This window comes from Acartia tonsa, chromosome 2 (assembly GCF_053477335.1).
Source record: "Acartia tonsa isolate MP-2025a chromosome 2, ASM5347733v1, whole genome shotgun sequence".
Lineage (NCBI taxonomy): Eukaryota > Metazoa > Arthropoda > Copepoda > Calanoida > Acartiidae > Acartia > Acartia tonsa.
In genome coordinates, this window is record NC_137261.1 from 50988092 (window position 1) to 51006052 (window position 17961).

The window sequence follows — 17961 nt, forward strand, 5'->3', positions numbered from 1 at the left end:
CTATACGATGACATAATTCTTTTTCAATTATTGTATGTAAAAAAAAATTTTAAACATTTAGGCAAATAAAAATTGTAAATTATATTTTAAAAATCCAGTTTTGGTTATTTTTATGAGCTGTCATCTTTTTTTTAGTGTAGCATTGCATGGATCAGTTTCCTGTGAAAGGAACTTTTGATGGAAATAAAATTACATGGCCAGCACAAGAAGAGAGTCGAATAACTGACAATCAATATGACGTCACACAAGAGCATGGCCTTGGTGTGGTGTACCATAAACTATTAAAATGGTGGAGCTTGAAATGTTACTATTGTTTTCTCATTCCTTTTATAAAGTATTGAAGTTTGGTCTGTACGTTAAGATCTCAAAAACCACTGAATGATTTTTTTTAGATATAAATCTAAGGAAAGCTTACCAAATAGGACTCAGGATATGGTTTTTAGGCCACTTTTCCAAACAATTACAATTTTCTAATAAAGAGCCCTTGGGAGTTGTTAAGGCAGCATACATTTTTAGCTTTTCCAACCCTCCAAGGGAGATGGGAGTTGCCCTTCCCTGCTGGACTATTATAAGTATAACACTTAGTTAGCCTAAACTTAAATTAAGCTTCGAAAAAAGGTTTTTCTTAATAAGTTTGATTGTTGTTTATCAGGGAAACTATTTTTTTATTGGATCTATTGAAAGTTGTAAGAATACTTTAGTTCCAAATAAACCAAGGATATGTACTTTTTTTCTTATGAGACAGGTAGAAAAAAAAGTCTGGCCTTATGATCCTGGTTCTGTTTAGTTTACAAACTAAAGCCACTGGTTCTCTCTCTCTGTTTCTCCCTCTCTCTCTCTCTCTGCCTTATTTAATTCTAACTTTCTTTATTCTTAGGGATGGAAACCGCCGATTTCTAGAACTGTGTTTGCGGATTTTGTGTGTGTAAAATATACTTAGATACGACCGCAGATTTTCTAAAGTAATGCACTATTTTCTGCCTCAATGCAGCAATTGTTTTGCGGATTGGCAGCAGACTGTCTGAAAATCGGGATAATGTTGGACAGTAAGTAAATTATACTTCAACAAAGTTTGAAAACAGCGGTGTCTAAAAACATATAATTATAATGTAGAGAAGGGAGAGTTGTGTTTATTGTAATTGGGGTTGTACATAAATTTATCTCCGTTGTACATGCGGCGGCAATTAGTACGACTGCGGCTGCTGAGCTTTTCTTTATATTCTTAAAATAGAATTTAGAAGCTAGGGAAAGGAGATTAACATCGGCTTCGTGGAGACTAGAGCTATAATAATCAGGGATGGAGGGAGCAATGGGCAGTCCCCAAAGTTGTATTATAACAACTTTGGGGACTTTTATTGAATTTTGATCGGTTGGTTCATTAAGTTCAAACTTTTTAACTACCAATTGTAATTTGCAGATGTGTTAATTTTGTGTATCAACATTAGAGATGTTATCGACCAATGTCTTATCCCTTGAAATCCCTGACAATAATACACAAAATGGTTGAAAAGTACATTGAGAAAGGAATCATAAAATAGAGAATATTATTAGAATATGGTTAGGGAAATCAATTCAAGTGTATAAGAATTGTTGAAAAGCATTTCTTTCTCCCATGAAATATATTGATAAATTTTTATTATATGAAGAAGTAAGGTTTTTTTGTATGTGCCCGTTTAGATCTCACAAACCACTGAACCGTTTGAGATCCTATATATTTTAGGGAATCTTTACATGAGTCCCTGTACAAATATTTTGGCTTTAAACCCATTTGAATACAGGTCTTCTAGATGCTAGGGGCAAAGACACTAGTACTTGTAATAGTTTTGGAGTGGATTCTCTTAAGTTAGAGTTTAGTAATTTCAAACATTAGAATAACTTATAAATCAAATCTACTACATCAAAAAGAGGACATACGGAGAAAGTGTGTTATAGAGAAGATGTGCTATAAGATTATGAATAGACGGATACTTGAAATTATAGAGCAGTTTTGCTACTAAATAATAAAATTTCAAAACATTTGATAGTATATTTTATATATTTTTCGCTGCAGAAATGTTATTCGTAGCGAAGATACTCCATAATTTGTCAGTTAGTAAGTTGGAGTAATATAGGATACGTGATTTTCTCGGCTCCTATAATGTTACGTGTCTTTCAAAATATCTTAATTTTTTTAATGCTTCGCTACTTATGAATGTTGTCACCCGATCCTTAATACTGTGTCCATACAAATGGATATATTAATCCTTGAGTCTTACACCAGATTTTAATGTTCTTTAATAAAGTGAATCTTGAAATGGGCTTCAATAACGATTCCCTCCTTCCACTCTCTTTACCTCACCCCGTCAACAGGATGAACGACCTGGCCAATAATCAAGTTCAGTGAAATAAATTGACTAACATTTTTCCCCTATTTTAATATCCACGTATATTCTACATCCATTTCCATACAGTCTCTATGGTTTCAATCAAAACATAAAAAAATTATGCAAAGAGAATTGATTTTGTTCTTATTACAACAAACAAATATTTTCATATCACACACATTCAAAAACATCTATAAAAAAAGTGGTTTTAGCTGGTTTAATTTTGATTTTTTTTTATGTTTAAGTTTTCAGAGCATTTACAAGGATTTATTTTAAAATAATACTTTAATAAGTTCTACTTTAAAATGTTTGTATTAAGGTTCCAAGAATTTAGATTATATAAAAAAAACATTAATAAAACCTAATAATTGTTTTTCGTTTTTATCAATTTATTCATCTCTACCATAGCATAAAACGTAAAATCAACTTATCCGAAATAAACTTTTTGGTCACGATTGTTGAGTTGCTACGTTTCCCAAATTATAACTATCTGTTATAGGAATCCTTGTTAAAGCTTTAAAATAAATAGAAAGTTTCTAATATGTCTAATTTATTTTTAACGTTGGACAAATTCCTTTTTGGCTTTATACAAAAACTGACTAACTAAGTAAACGTTTTTGAGTAGATACTGTACAATAAAAAAAAAACACATTTTTAAAAAACATTTATTGTAAAAACTTTATAAACGTAAAAGAAAAGAAATTAATATCAAATCTTAAAATAAATCTCACATAAAAATTGAAATAAATATTACAATGTGTTCTATTCTTAGACTACCTTCATTAAATATTTATATTCCTGACATTTTAATCTATGTAGCTCAGTATTTGATTACTAGCGGCAAAGCCCCTAGAAACCTTTAGAGATCCCGGTTGTTGGGGGGGGGGGGGGAGGGGGTGGCAGGAATTTGACCACCCACCAATCTTTAAATTGTAGTTTAAAAGTAGTACTCTCTCATAAAATAGCTATAAACCTTTCCAGGACCTATGAGAGGCTACACTGTAAATAAGAACAATGTCGGTTCAGCGTTTAGCGAGATTCTTAGTTTCGGTAAAGACAGACAGAAATCCTGTTACTATAAATAAGGATAAATATATTTCATCCAGCATAGAACCCTCATTAGTCTAATCTATTTTAGCTAGATTTGGATGCAACTGTTTACAAATATTTTTAACCACTTTGTTATATTGTAAAAGGAGTATATCATTCTGGAGTAAATGATAGGGCGATAACTCATCATTTTTTCCGAAGAGAAAATACAACATAGCTGCTTGTTCTTTAATTTACAGAAGTAATTGAAATTATGAATACTTTGGTTATTGAATGTATCCCTTCTTTAAGGGAAGCTTCACAAAGATTTTAAAAAATCAACTGAAAGGTATCTTTATTTGGTTAGACGGACCTTAAACATATAGCATCTGAGATAATAAACTGTTTACATAGAAACAATATTCAATTTAAAAATACGTTTCATTGAAAAAAAAAAAAACATTTTAAGCACCATCAAACTTGAAACTTCAGATCCAGTCCTAAAAAAGTGTATTAAATGTTTTATTAAAGTCAAACTTACAAAATATGATTAATAAATACATTCGTAAATAAAGTTCTTTAAAATTTCACAAACAAACACATACACTTAGAGTAACAGTTCTTTTATTTTCTTCGTGACAAATCGTCCAAGGAATTAACAAATTAGAAAAGACAATTCGCTACAGAAGTACACATTTTAATGAAAAGAAGTGCATATTTTAAACCGTTTGTGTATAGATCTTGTATAGAGCTGCACAGAAAATAACACAATTTTCGAAGAAGTGTTGCAGTTGACGAGGGAAGGTTTTAGGATATTCATATAAGCAACGATTTTTTTGCATGATATGTTAATGAATTTTACCTCTTTTCTAAAAGGTTAAGTATGAAAACAGTCAAATATCTTGACTTTACGCTTCCGAAACCACCTAAAATTAAAGAAATATTAAAAGCTATGTCTTATTTATACCTATCTATTTTTGTAAAAAAAAATATTTCCAATATCTTTGATATAAATCAAGTAGTTTTTGACCGTTAAAATCTTGTGATATATCCAATTGAGTTTTCCATTTCTGTGGATTTTCTTACTGGTCCTGGGATGGTTTCAGGCTGTTTTACCTTTAGGTCTAAGTTTTGGTATGGTTCGAGGCTATTTCAATACCCCTTCCTTCTGCTAAAAGGGCAGCTGCTAATAAGTATAAATAGGACGCATAGCATGGTAAAAGTATTTGATTCATTGATTTAATAAAACTTAATCCCTTGATAAAGTTTCTTATCTCTATGTATAGTAGCGTAGCTACAACATAAGTAGGTTTGTCCATATTGGAACCGTATAATTTAACACTTCAGCCGGACATTTAATGATTCCCGTAAAAGTTAGGTACTATTTATAAGTGTAGCAACCTTACAAATATTATCGTATGTCCATTATAGTGTGTTGCTTCTTTAGCTTTTTATATGATATTTTATATGATATAATTATCCTATTCCATCAAATTCCTATAAAGATTAGGTACACTGCACTGTTTTAAGAGAAGCATCTCTGTAATAAGCCTTAAAATGTTAAAATGTTAGTATATCTATATAAAATAACCTGTATTTGACTAATTTTAAGGGATATACAAATGTTTATTTTTGACTTTTAAATAATGTTGAATATTAAAAAAATTGCTTTTCAATATTTCTTAATGTTCGTTTGTTATCTTTTACGTTTCGCTTTATGAATGTTGTCATGTTTGTTTTATATATTTGTAAAGGTGTGTATAAAATCTAGAATGTGTTAATGATTAATTGATAAAGTTGATTAACTATTTCCTGTGCTGTGGTCTGTTTATGACTTTACTAATTGTATCAATATGCTAATATCAACTCTCACAAATGTATATTTATATATATATTTATCTATATACAATAGATATAATATATATAGATGGTCAAACTCGCCCCATAATTAAACAAACTTGAAAAAGATATTTAGCTAACAAACACCTTTGTTTACTTTTTTGTTATGGAAGATCAATTCAAGTAATACAAGGGAAGAAATTTTTCCTTCGATTCCCCCACCGCTTATTAGTAGCGAAGCTACTCTATAATTCGAAAAGTCCGTCCGTCTGTCCGTCTGAGACAAATAGGGGGAAACGTGATTTTCTCGGCTCCTATAAAAGATAGACAGCTGAAATTTTTAGTGAAGATTCTTATAACATATGCCCATCTAATTTATACATTGTTTTGTCCATACGTCTGTTATTTGGGGTGCTAGATCAATTCCTACATTTTCATGTTTTTCTGATTTTCTCAATTCCTTTTTAAGTAAATGGACTGAAATTTTCAGGGATTGCTTAAATTTACATTTTACATATTTTCCTTAAGTTTTATTACAATTTTTATATTAATAGGGGTGCTAGATCGATTCCTAGATTTTTAGGTTTTCTATTGTTTTCTCAATTCCCATTCAGGATTTGCGGCTGAAATTATCAGGGATTGAATATGCTCATATTATACATATTTCCATCAAGTTTCATTAAGATTTGTTTATAAATTGTGGTGCTAGATCGATTCCTAGATTTTTAATTTTTCGTGATTTAAAGGTTGCATGATTTTGAAGTTTTCGTCATTTTCCTATTTCATCAAATATATAGGATGACACTGGTATATTGTAAATATATTCATAATATACATTCATAGTTTCTGAGCTTCGCTATTTATGGATGCTGTCATCCTTGTTTTTAAAAAAAAGATTAGATTCATTTTTTGTATACAAATATTGTCTGCAGTAAACCCTGTTTGATATGAGTGCATAAGCATAAAACTGGATTAAATATCAGGGATAAGCCAATGGCCGATAAATTGATGTTCATCCCCAATGATGATACACAAAATTACCTTTTCTGTAAATTACAATTAGGGGTTAAAACGTTTGAACACTTAACTTTATTAATCAACCAATGCAAGTTCAATAGAGTCCCCAAAGTTAATGAGCCAACGTATAAGAAAACGTTTTTTTTTAAATTTGAGTAACAGTGTACTTTACAGCCTAATGTCCACTCCCTTCCTGAATAAATATATTATGTACTTACACAAAAGATATTTAAAATCTGCATTATGTATCTAAATATTAAATTTACATAAACACTCTAAAATATGAAATGCCTTATTTAAGTATGCATTTTTTCTAATCCATTTTTTGACAAACCCTTAATTCTTAAAAAATCAAGAGAATTTGATATTAGAGGTTATTTTAAAGTACAATAAAATCGTGCTTTAAAGAAATTTAATAATAGAAACCAATCTTTAGGTCGACTAAACAGGGTGCGGCACATAAATCCGGACTTTTTTTAAACGGCCATAGCGCCAAGACTACTTGACCGATCAGGACGTTTGACCCCACTATGAAAAGCTTAGGTAATGAGCTTTTTACCCATAAAAAGCTTTGGACGATGTAGGACGTGTACTCCGAGCTGACCGCGCATATGTTCAACTAAGCAAATTCGAAGTGCGCAGGTTGCTCATGAAACTTGCTAAAGGTACTGTTAGATACATAAGTTAGGTACTAGAAATTACTGGAGTTCTCTATTCAAGTTGACTTGCGTGTGTACTCCGGCAAATTGACACGTGGCATATTGTGAGATGTCTAAAACGCCAAAAATCTTGAAAATTTCACGATTCTCGTCTACAGGGGCCCATTAGGAACCTTGAATCTTGTTTTAGACTATGGGTTGCGCTCACAACCCTAGCTAAATCTTCATGCCATTTCCAAAAAGGTATAAAACGTCGTTCTAGCTCAAATGTGGCCAAAATAAGAGCCGCCGTGTCGAAGGGTAGCTTGAAAGATAAGAATTTGTATCCTGCGGTTACTCACGTCCCTAAGGAAATGTCGCCTCCCAGCAGCCCAGATCTTAATCCATAGACTATTTGGCCCAGAGCTACTTTGAAGCATGCACCAATAGACGTGCCTATACCATCAAGACCTTCCTCATTGCCACTATCAAGGAGTACTTCGCCAGTTTGTACAGGGACATGGTGACCAGGGCCTGCGGGCGGTTCAGGGGGCGGGTAGGGGCGGTAATTGAGGCTGTCGGCGATTTTATTGAATAATCGAATAGTCATATACATATTTTGCCTCTCAGTTTTTAAAATTCTATAAAATCTTTAAAATTGACGATTTTATGTTCAGTTGTTTACAAAATAGAAAAAGTCCGGATTTATGTGCCGCACCCTGTACATACATTAGGTATATATTTTAAGTAAGAAAAGTTTTACACACAGACAGACAGAGCATGGGATCCTAAGCCTTATAAAACTACCAGACGGACAGTAGTCTACCTGGCGTACTGGTGAAGAGGTAAGAATATCTTTTAAATCTAAAACACTGGTTTTTGTACTCTTACATGAACCAATCATAAGGTCTCCTTATTCTTATAATAAATTAATAGGATGGCTGTTTATCTGTCTGTCTGTCTGTTTGAACTGAACCGATATGGTTCTCCTTTACTGGGTAGCTTCTTCCCCCAAAAAAAATTTTCAGTTTTTTTTTTTAAATCTAAATTAAAAAAAAAATTGGGTTAATGAATTCAACTCCCCTCTCCTCAAGCGCCCCTAGAGGCCTCTGGGGGGCGTAGCCGCTAGTTCATACATACAGTAGATATATTTAAAGTTTGAAAAGTTTTCAAAAAGATAAATTACAGGATAATGCAGATATACTACTTTCATTCCAATTTATTGTTTGTTCTTCTCTTAACTGTGAAATATAACATTTCTTTCTGCAAGATAATTTTAAAATATTTCTTTTAATTTAGAGCATATTTTTACATTACTTTACATTGTAAAAAAAATGGTTCTAATATTATAATTTATATTTTTTTATATTCGTTGAAAATTGTCTTAATATGATGCAATACATGATTTTTCAGTATAGCTGAGAACCGGTTCTAATCCAGAGGGTATCAATGTAAAGTTTTTTTTTGTCTGTAGCTTAAGATTTATATAACTGATGAACCGATTGAGCTTTCCTTTTTGGGGATAGTTATAGGCTAATTTGTTTTTTAGATTAAAGTCTTAGGATGGTTTAAAGACCTTCTAATCCCTTCGAATACAAAGCCCCTAGATGCTAGGGATGCAATCACTAGTTGTGATATAAAGTATTAAGGTCATTTGTCTATCCGTTATGATAATGACTGAATCAAAAAGTGATCCATTTATAAATTTTCAAAAAAGGTCCTTGGCTGGTTTTAGGCCATTGTATAAAAAAATCAAGGCCTTGCAATATTTTGTTTTTCTGTTCACTCCTTCCCAGAAAAAAAGATCCCCTAGATGATGGGGCGTTCGCATTCAGAAAAAGCATAATTTTTTATTTCTTAATTAATTTAGTTTGTTTCTATTGTAACAAACAAAGATTGTGTGACAACTTTACCAATCAAAAGGCATCAACCCATACTACCCTCCCTCCCCCACCCCCCTGCTGTCAAGTTATAATGATAACCTCATAAAGTTGATGCAAGAATATCCTATAGGATTATTATTCACCTTATACCTTTGTTCCTGTTCATCAGGGACGTAGGGGAGGGGACATTGGACTGTAAATTTAACTGATACCCAAGGTTTTATAATCATCTTATCTTTTTTTGTCGAAAAACTTTGGCGTTCTTTTGATTGGTTGGTTCCACTAGTGTCCTAACCTTTTAACCAATAATTGGTAATTTTGTTCATTAACATTGGGTATGTATATAAATTTATGATTCATTGTCTTATCCCTTAGAATCCCTGTAGTCCATTCTCTCCACCGTGGCCTTCAATGAATTTCTGTTTTGCAAAGTTTGTACCAAAGTATTGGCTTCTTTGCAAACTTAGTGCACACAGCAGGGGGAGCTTGCAAAGGGGGCGAGGGATGGACTTATACAAAGGGGAAATATCAAATTAAGGGAAAAGATCAGCTATAAAAGGGATATTATAAGGGAAAGGGCTGAATGGGGAAAACATGCAATAAGGGCGGTACACAGGGGGGGAAATTTTATTAGAACAGAAGAGGTTAAGCGGTAGGAGGGGATAATAACAGGGAAGAAGGTGATCATAGACACCCAGGGTTCAGAGATTGTATGCAAGTTATAACAGTACAAGGATAAATAATAATTCTACTTAAAGTTTGATTAATATTTGGATTTGAGCTATTTGCAATAAGCAAGAGCAGAAAGCAATTTGCCAGCAGACGAAAAAGGTCCCCAATACTGGATCCAAGTGGTTATCTAGTTTATGTATATATAAATTTATTGTACTGTACAAAATGGGACCCTGAATATACCTTTCATCCAGAAAGGTAGATATTATCCAGATTACAAGTAATATTATTTCTTCATGGCAAAAGTGGAAAGTGCTTCCTCCTATCCGGGATCTAAAGGGATAAGACAATGCCCGATAAATTATTATACATCCCCAATGATGATACACAAAATTAACCATTCTGCAGATCACATTTAGTGGTAAAACGTTTTAACACTCAACTTTATGAACCAACTTATCAAAATTCATTACAAGTCCCCATGCAAAGTTGTTAGCCAAAACGCTATTTTAAAACTTTTGAGACTAGTGTAATAAACAACCCAATGTACCCTACTTCCCTGTCCTCCTATCCTATCTTCTGGAAAAAGTGATTAAAGAATGCAATCCACTTCTTCGATCCCATCAAACATGGACAAGCCACTTGAATCAAATAGGAAAAAATGCAATGATGTTTTATATTTTACTGGATTTTCTTTTCTTTTAAAAATTAACAAGATATGTAAATATATCTTTCAGTAAAGAAACTCATATAAAATTTGAAGAAAAAAATTTAAAAATAGTCAGATAATATTAATTACATTAAATAGCATCTTAACAAGATACTTTAAACATCTGTAACAACCAAGAAAATATTCTTTTCAATAAATAAAGTTTTCTTAATGACAGGCATTTGATTTCAAAGAAAATTTTCTTTGATGATGGTCAGAAATCCTAATAAAAACAGCTTTCTGTATTAAAATAATTTTTGTATTTTACATTTATAAATATTTATGTAATGTTGAAATAATTGAGTAGTTGCATTACTAAAAAAAAACTATGCTTAAAACTATTAAATACAAAAAGTATTTATTGTTTAATTATTTATAATATTTATGGCAAAATTAAAATATGACAGGGATATTGACACAATTAACTCAAAATTAATAGTTTTGGATATTTGTTTCTGAATAATTAATAAGACCAACATCCAAGAAACACTTTAATTATTTTTTTTAGTAGCGCAACACTAACAAAGCCTCTAATTTGAAAGCAACAGAAATTCATTCCCATTTATTGAAAAATTGTTCCTGTAGTCATCTGTATCTCTGACACCACTTAGCTTATAGGTTATTATCAATGTTTACCTGGCTGGAGTTATCCTGCAGGCTGGATCTGTATCCAAGACACCACTTAGCTTACAGGTTATTAACAATGTTTACCTGGCTGGAGTTATCCTGCAGGCTGGATCTGTATCCAAGACACCACTTAGCTTACAGGTTATTAACAATGTTTACCTGGCTAGAGTTATCCTGCTGGCAGGATCAGTATCCCTGACACCACTTAGCTTACAGATTATTAACAACAATGTTTACCTGGCTGGAGTTAACCTGCTGGCAGGATCTGTATCTCTGACACCACTTATCTTACAGATTATTAACAATGTTTACCTAGCTGGAGTTATCCTACTGGTAGAATCAGTATCCCTGACACCACTTAGCTTACAGGTTATTAACAATGTTTACCTGGCTGGAGTTATCCTGCTTGCAGGATCAGCATCCATGACACCACTTAGCTTACAGGTAATCAGCATAACAACAACACTATAATAATTACATCAAAGTTGATAATGAGACAATTAAAGTATCTACTCTAAATAGTATATTCTTTGTTATCATTATTGAAAAATTTATAGCTAAAAATACTTACCCAGTAAACAAAAAGCAGCAGGCACTGTACATCAAAATAACAGGTAAAATCATATTCTCTTTTCATCAAAACTTCTTAAATGCCTTTAAATTAATAAATATTTTTGTAGTTCTAGAAAGTTAAATATGCAATATGAAAAGAATTAAATTGCTGGTTTAATTGAAAATAAATGTACAATGCACCAATCGAAAAAGCAACTATTTATCTTTGCTGACCCACCAGTCAACCGAAGTTGAAGTTAAAGGAAATAAAGTATTGGTAAGTGAATTCGAGAAAGCTAAAAATGTCATGTGTGACGTCATAAAAATCCATCTCTTTTTGGGGGTTTAATTTCCCACTTCTCCTCTCATTCTACCTTTTTAGACGTATTTTTATGACGACACACGTGACATTTTAAGCTTTCTTAGTGAATTTTAATTGAAATCCATCCACTACACTGTAACATGATACACAGAAATAAATACTTATAGAGTTGCTTTGGCACTAAAAAAGTATAAAAAAAAGTTTCAGTACTTACCGCAAGGTGATGAATAGAGTGTCAAAATTTGAATTTGCTGGTGTGACAAACTGATGACAGGCTGAGAGATGGATATGTGTGTATGGTCAGAGGGACAGGATAACCCTTACTGTGATGTAATCATAATATTTTTTCCCTTCCCCCCCTCCACCCACCAACCATCCAACTATCCATTTCTTATATAAATATCTTAGAACATTGAGATAGAGTAAAGTTGTAATACAATTTTTTATACTTTAGATTTATTTTTTTAAAGAATGAAAGATACATGGGTGTTTTTATATTGTTGTTTATTTATGTGCTGAATGGTTGTACCTAAATCTCTGTCTATGGCTGTAAATCTATGTGGGAAATGGTTGTACCTGAATCATTTTCTATAGTTGTTTATCTATGTGCTGAATGGTTGAACCTAAATCTCTTTTTAGTTGTTTATCTATGTAAGAAATGGTTGTACCTAAATCTCTTTCTATGGTTGTTTATCTATGTGAGAAATGGCTGTACCTAAATCTCTTTCTATGGTTGTTTATCTATGTAAGGAATGGCTGTACCTAAATCTCTTTCTATTGTTGTTTGCCTATGTGAGGAATGGTTGTACCTAAACCTCTTTCTATATTTGTTTCTCTATTTGAGGAGTGGTTATACCTAAATCTTTTTCTATAGTTGCTTATCTAAGTGAGAAATGGTTGTTCTTGGTTGTGTTTCTCTGGTCGTTTATCTGTGTGAGGAATGGTTGTACCTAAATCTCTTTCTGTAGTTTTTTGTCTATATGAGAAATGGTTGTACCTAAATATCTTTCTATAGTTGTTTATCTATGTGAGGAATGGTTGTACCTAAATCTCTTTCTATAGTTGTTTATCTATTTTTACTTTGTTGTGTTTCTATGGTTGTTTCTCAATGTGTGTAATGGTTGTACCTGAATCTCTTTCTGCAGTTGTTTATCTATGTGAGGAATGGTTGTACCTAAATCTTTTTCTATAGTTGTTTCTCTATGTGAGGAGTGGTTGTACTAAATCTCTTTCTATAGTTGTTTCTCTATTTGCTGAATGGTTGTACTTAAATTTCTTTCTATTGTTTTTTATCTATGTGAGGAATGGTTGTACCTAATCTCTTTCTATAGTTGTTTCTCTATGTGAGGAGTGGTTGTACTAAATCTCTTTTTATAGTTGTTTCTCTATTTGCTGAATGGTTGTACTTAAATCTCTTTCTTTTGTTGTTTATCTATGTGAGGAATGGTAGTACCTATATTTCTTTCTGCAGTTGTTTATCTATGTGAGGAATGGTTGTACCTAAATCTCTGTCTATAGTTGTTTATCTATGTGAGGAATTGTTGTACCTATATTTCTTTCTGCAGTTGTTTATTTATGTGAGGAATGGTTGTACCTAAATCTCTTTCTATAGTTGTTTCTCTATGTTAGGAGTGGTTGTACTAAATCTCTTTCTATAGTTGTTTCTCTATTTGCTGAATGGTTGTACTTAAATCTCTTTCTTTTGTTGTTTATCTATGTGAGGAATGGTAGTTTCTATATTTCTTTCTGCAGTTGTTAATCTATGTGAGGAATGGTTGTACCTAAATCACTTTCTATAGTTGTTTATCTATGATAGGAATGGTTGTACCTAAATTTCTTTCTATAGTTGTTTATCTATGATAGGAATGGTTGTACCTAAATATCTTTCTATAGTTGTTTATCTATGATAGGAATGGTTGTACCTAAATCTCTGGTTGGCAAGGTTAATTGTTCATGCTTAACAAGAAAAGTCAGATCAGTATGCAAAAACATTTTTTCCCCTAAAGTTCAGCACAGAACTTACTCCACCCTATTTTCATTTTGTTATCATTTTAGTACATTTTATGTTAGGTTGTATAGGATACATTGGGTAGCTCCGCAAGGTTAGGGCAACGCAGGTTAAACAAAGAAAGAAAAATTACAATCCCCCTTATTTTCATTTTTTTTAAACACAAATAACAAGTGGGCCTTAATTTTAGGCGATTTGAATATAATAAAAAATATAGTTTACAGTTCAAAAAGATAAATATGTTTAAAAACTGTTCCATGTCCAACACCAATTAAACCTTAAGTTGTTCTCAGTCTAACCAATCCAGGGATCTTCAGGGATAAGATAAAGGTAAATAAAATGTTGTGCACCCCATTTACAATAAACAAAGTTATCCCTTATTTGTTTTAAAATGATTGTAGGACAATTTGAAGTAAAAGATTTGTATAACCCACTTAAGCTTCAATAAAGTTTTCAATGATGTTTTGTGTTTTAAATTCTAGGTACCAGAATACTTTGCAGCCCTTTTTCTCCTTCCTCCCTGAACTAAACCATCCCAGATCAGTTTTATCTTCTACTATCCACTTACTTCTCTCTTTCTATCTCTCTTTATCTCTATTTTTCCTTTCTAGTCAAATCTTCTCTTTTTCCCCCTTACTCTCCCCTTTTATATTATTTCCATATATTTATCTCAAACTATTTCTTTATCCCCCCCCCCCTTTCCTTATTGTAGTATAAGTTGGTTTGTATGCCAAATTACAGAGTTCATAACAGAATAGCTTTACAATAAGATATACACAAAACTAGATACAGTTTTAGTTGCGAAGCTACTCTATAAATGCGTGTATCTGTCTTTTTTTTTATGTGTGTTTGCCCGTAATTCTAAGGTGGAAGGATATATGATTTTAAACAGTGTCGCTCCTATTGAATGAGTCGCTCAATATAGCTCACTTTTAAATTTGGTAATAATTAAGGTATTAAGTTGATTTTTTTTATTACTATAGGTTAGGTTACTGGGGCGTCCCAGCTTTTTCTTTTTCTTTGGGGGGGGGGTGGGGTAAAATGGCGCGCGAAGCGCGCCGCAAATTTTTTTGGTATTATCCTCTTAGAAATTTTTTTCAATTTTGAAAATTTGATACCCCCCCCCCCCTCGACAGCGAAATATGAACTCTGGCCGCAGCGCTCGGCTCCCTAGCCTGCCTAGCCGCAGCGCTCGGCCCCTTTGCCTGACTAGCTGCAGCGCTCGGCTCCCTAGCCTAAAACCTAACCTAACCTAAAATAGTTGTTCGTCGTTGTCGGGGGGGGGGGGGTAAAATTTTTGGGGGGTAATTTAAATTTTATTAAATATTTGTTTGGGGGGTTAAATACCCCCTCCTTAATGGTTGGGAGTGCCTACGGCAACCCCAGGGTAGGGGTAAATTTTAAAAGGGGGGGGGGGGTAAAATGAAAAAAATTTTAGGGGTGCTTACGGCACCCCCAAATTCGAATACTTACCAGTGCTCAATAGGCACTTTGTGTGAAGGTATCATTTAATTAAAATACTGCACATCCAATATGAACGAAATTATTATCCTAAAATCTTGTCTGAAAATAAAACATTTATACCCAGAATATATATGTAAAAACAGGGATCTAAGGGATAAGACAATGGCCGATAAATTGATGTACATCCCCATTCATGAAACACTAAATTACCACTTCTGTTGTTCTCAATTAGTAATTAAAACATTTAGATATTAAAAATCCCCAAAGTTGTCAAACCAACGAATAAGGAAACGTTATTGTAAAACTTTTAGGACTAATGTAATAAACAGCCCAATGTCCCCTCCTGTCCTGATGTAAGCACCATCATAAAAAGTTTTATTTTCTCTCTCATTATGTCATCATAGACTTGGATTGAAAAACTTGGGTAGTTACCAGGGATAAGACAATGAACGATAAATTGATGTACATTGTACACCTCCAATTACGATAAATCCTACTGAAGAATTGTACAACTCAATCAAAGTTTAATAAAAGTCCCCAAAGTTTTGATTAGTGGAAATATTAGGTAAATTATCATTTAAATGACAATGTCTTATCCCTCCTTGGGAAGGTAAAAAGAACTATTTATTTTTTTTAAATGATTCCATAATAGTTATTCATTGTATCGTATTATAGACAGATTTCTGCAGATTAAATGACAAAATAATAAGGTTAAAACCAGTTTTGTTAGCCCTGTGTGGGTGGTGGTCCGAGGGGCTAATAGCCCGGGCTAACAAAACTAATGTTAAAATTATAAATTTTTATTTTAATATTCGTGGAAAGTTGTCTGTAATACGATGCTATACATGATTTTTCAGTATGGCGGAGAACCAGTTATTTTTACAACCCCCAACATTTTATGAACACAGTCTTTCATTCGCTGGTATAAAAACTATAAAATCTTATTGCGTTTGTGAAAACTAGCAATGTCAAAACTTTTCACTTTATCATACATTATCAAATATTTTCCTAAAAATTCATATTTTTTTGCACATTTTGAGAATATTTTCCCCTGACTTGGAGTAGTTACTTACAACTTTGATTAGACATTAGCTTGCAAATTTCTTTCTGTAGTTTCTAAACTAACTTTTACCTCTAATTTTCGTTTCATTGTTTTTCATTTTCTCGTGAGACTTCATTATTCAAGATATTAATTACATTTTTTAGGTTTGGTTGGTTATTAGAATTGATGTAGAATATACGTGGATACTATTACAAGGGAAAAATTATAGTCAATTTATTTTGCTATAGGAGATCTCCTTTATTGGTCAGTTCGTTCATCCAATAGAAGGGGAGGGGATGGGTAAAGGGGTGGAAGGGGCATCGTTATTTCAGCCCGCTGCAATTTTCGCTTTATTAGAGAACATGAAAGTCTTGTGTAGGATTAAAGTAATGATATATCCATTGTTATGAAGTTGCTTATAAAATTTGTATTTTGTTTTATTACTTTTTTAGTTTGATTATTCAAGAATTATTAATATTAAAATTTATCTATATTTTATGCAAGTATCAATATTTAAAAATTGTTTGAGCTATGCCTTTGGTGTGAAAGAGGAACAAAGTTTGTCAAAACTTTTAACTTTGTTACGCTGAGCAAAGTTTTAAACTGATATTTTGTCCTCATTATAGTGTCATTATATTCCTATTTAGTTGCATCTATCTAACTTTAAGTAAAATTCATGTAGAAATTTCCCTTGAAGTGCCTTGTCGAGCTCGAACCTCCCCCCCCCCCCCTCCCTCCCCCTGTATTATAATAAATTGAAAATAACAGGGGGTAGTTTTTCGTTTGTTTGTTTGTTAATTTAAGTTTGGTTAGGTTATACCGCAGGTTTTGGCCCCGCAGGGTAAAGTGTTATGTTCAGGGAAAAAACTAATTAATCATATATCAATGGTGTTTCAATGCTCGATTTGTACATCGTGGGAAAGCACCAATTGTACTTTTATCTAGAGCACAAATATAACTTTTCCTTTACAATACAAAGAAAGCAACTTGAAAGCCACAAAGTTGTTATATTTCAGCAATAGATGCAATATCCTAGATAGTTAATAAGACACAATAGCCCGTAGAACTTTAAAAGAATTCGAATCAGACAAAGATTTTGTTTATATATAGCCTAATATGATTTAATCTAATAATAAGAGCGATGTCATTTTTAGACACCATAATAGACCCTAATAACCTATTAACCCGCTTCTTCGTTTTCTTTCCATGATCCAAACTTTATCCTAAGAAGTTCAATGGTCGGATTTTTCCTACATAGTTTTCTAATTAGGTTATTTAATGAATTGGGGATCTACATTTTTATATTTATTACTTTAGGAGTATTACAATTAATGTTGTTTTGACTCTAACAAAGCATTAAATTATCATGATTTAACATCGCGTCACGCTGATTATGAAAATGAATTTACTATTACTTGGAACTTACACTAGATTATCATGTACTCTAATACAGTGAAACTTGTAGCTGCCCGAAAAACTGATCCCCCCATCAAACTCCTTCACCCAATCCCCTATTACTGGATGAACTGACCAATAAATGAGGTCTACATTAGAAGCCTAAATTGACGACAATTTTTTTTCCTTTTAATATATCCAATATAACGTCACACTGATCATAAAAATTTCAAAGAAACGCCTATAAATATTGACTATAATTTGGAGAAGCGAAGTATTTCCACAATACAGTGTGTCGTCGGATCTTAAATTTGCAAGTGTCAAAATGATCCTATCGAATTCAAACCTTGAAAATAAGTATTCCAGATAGCTCTAGGAACTAATCTTGAAAGCGTTGCAAA

General features: G+C 32.5%; 1 long non-coding RNA gene across 1 annotated transcript; it reads right to left on the minus strand.

Annotated features, from left to right (window-relative positions):
• Positions 1 to 4253: 4253 nt before the first annotated feature.
• LOC145312097 (uncharacterized) lies at positions 4254 to 11978 on the minus strand. Its single transcript, XR_013876900.1, has 4 exons — positions 11866 to 11978; positions 11349 to 11431; positions 11165 to 11242; positions 4254 to 4318 (listed from the first exon to the last, which is right to left on the minus strand). It is a non-coding gene; the product is annotated as an uncharacterized LOC145312097 (long non-coding RNA).
• Positions 11979 to 17961: the final 5983 nt, after the last annotated feature.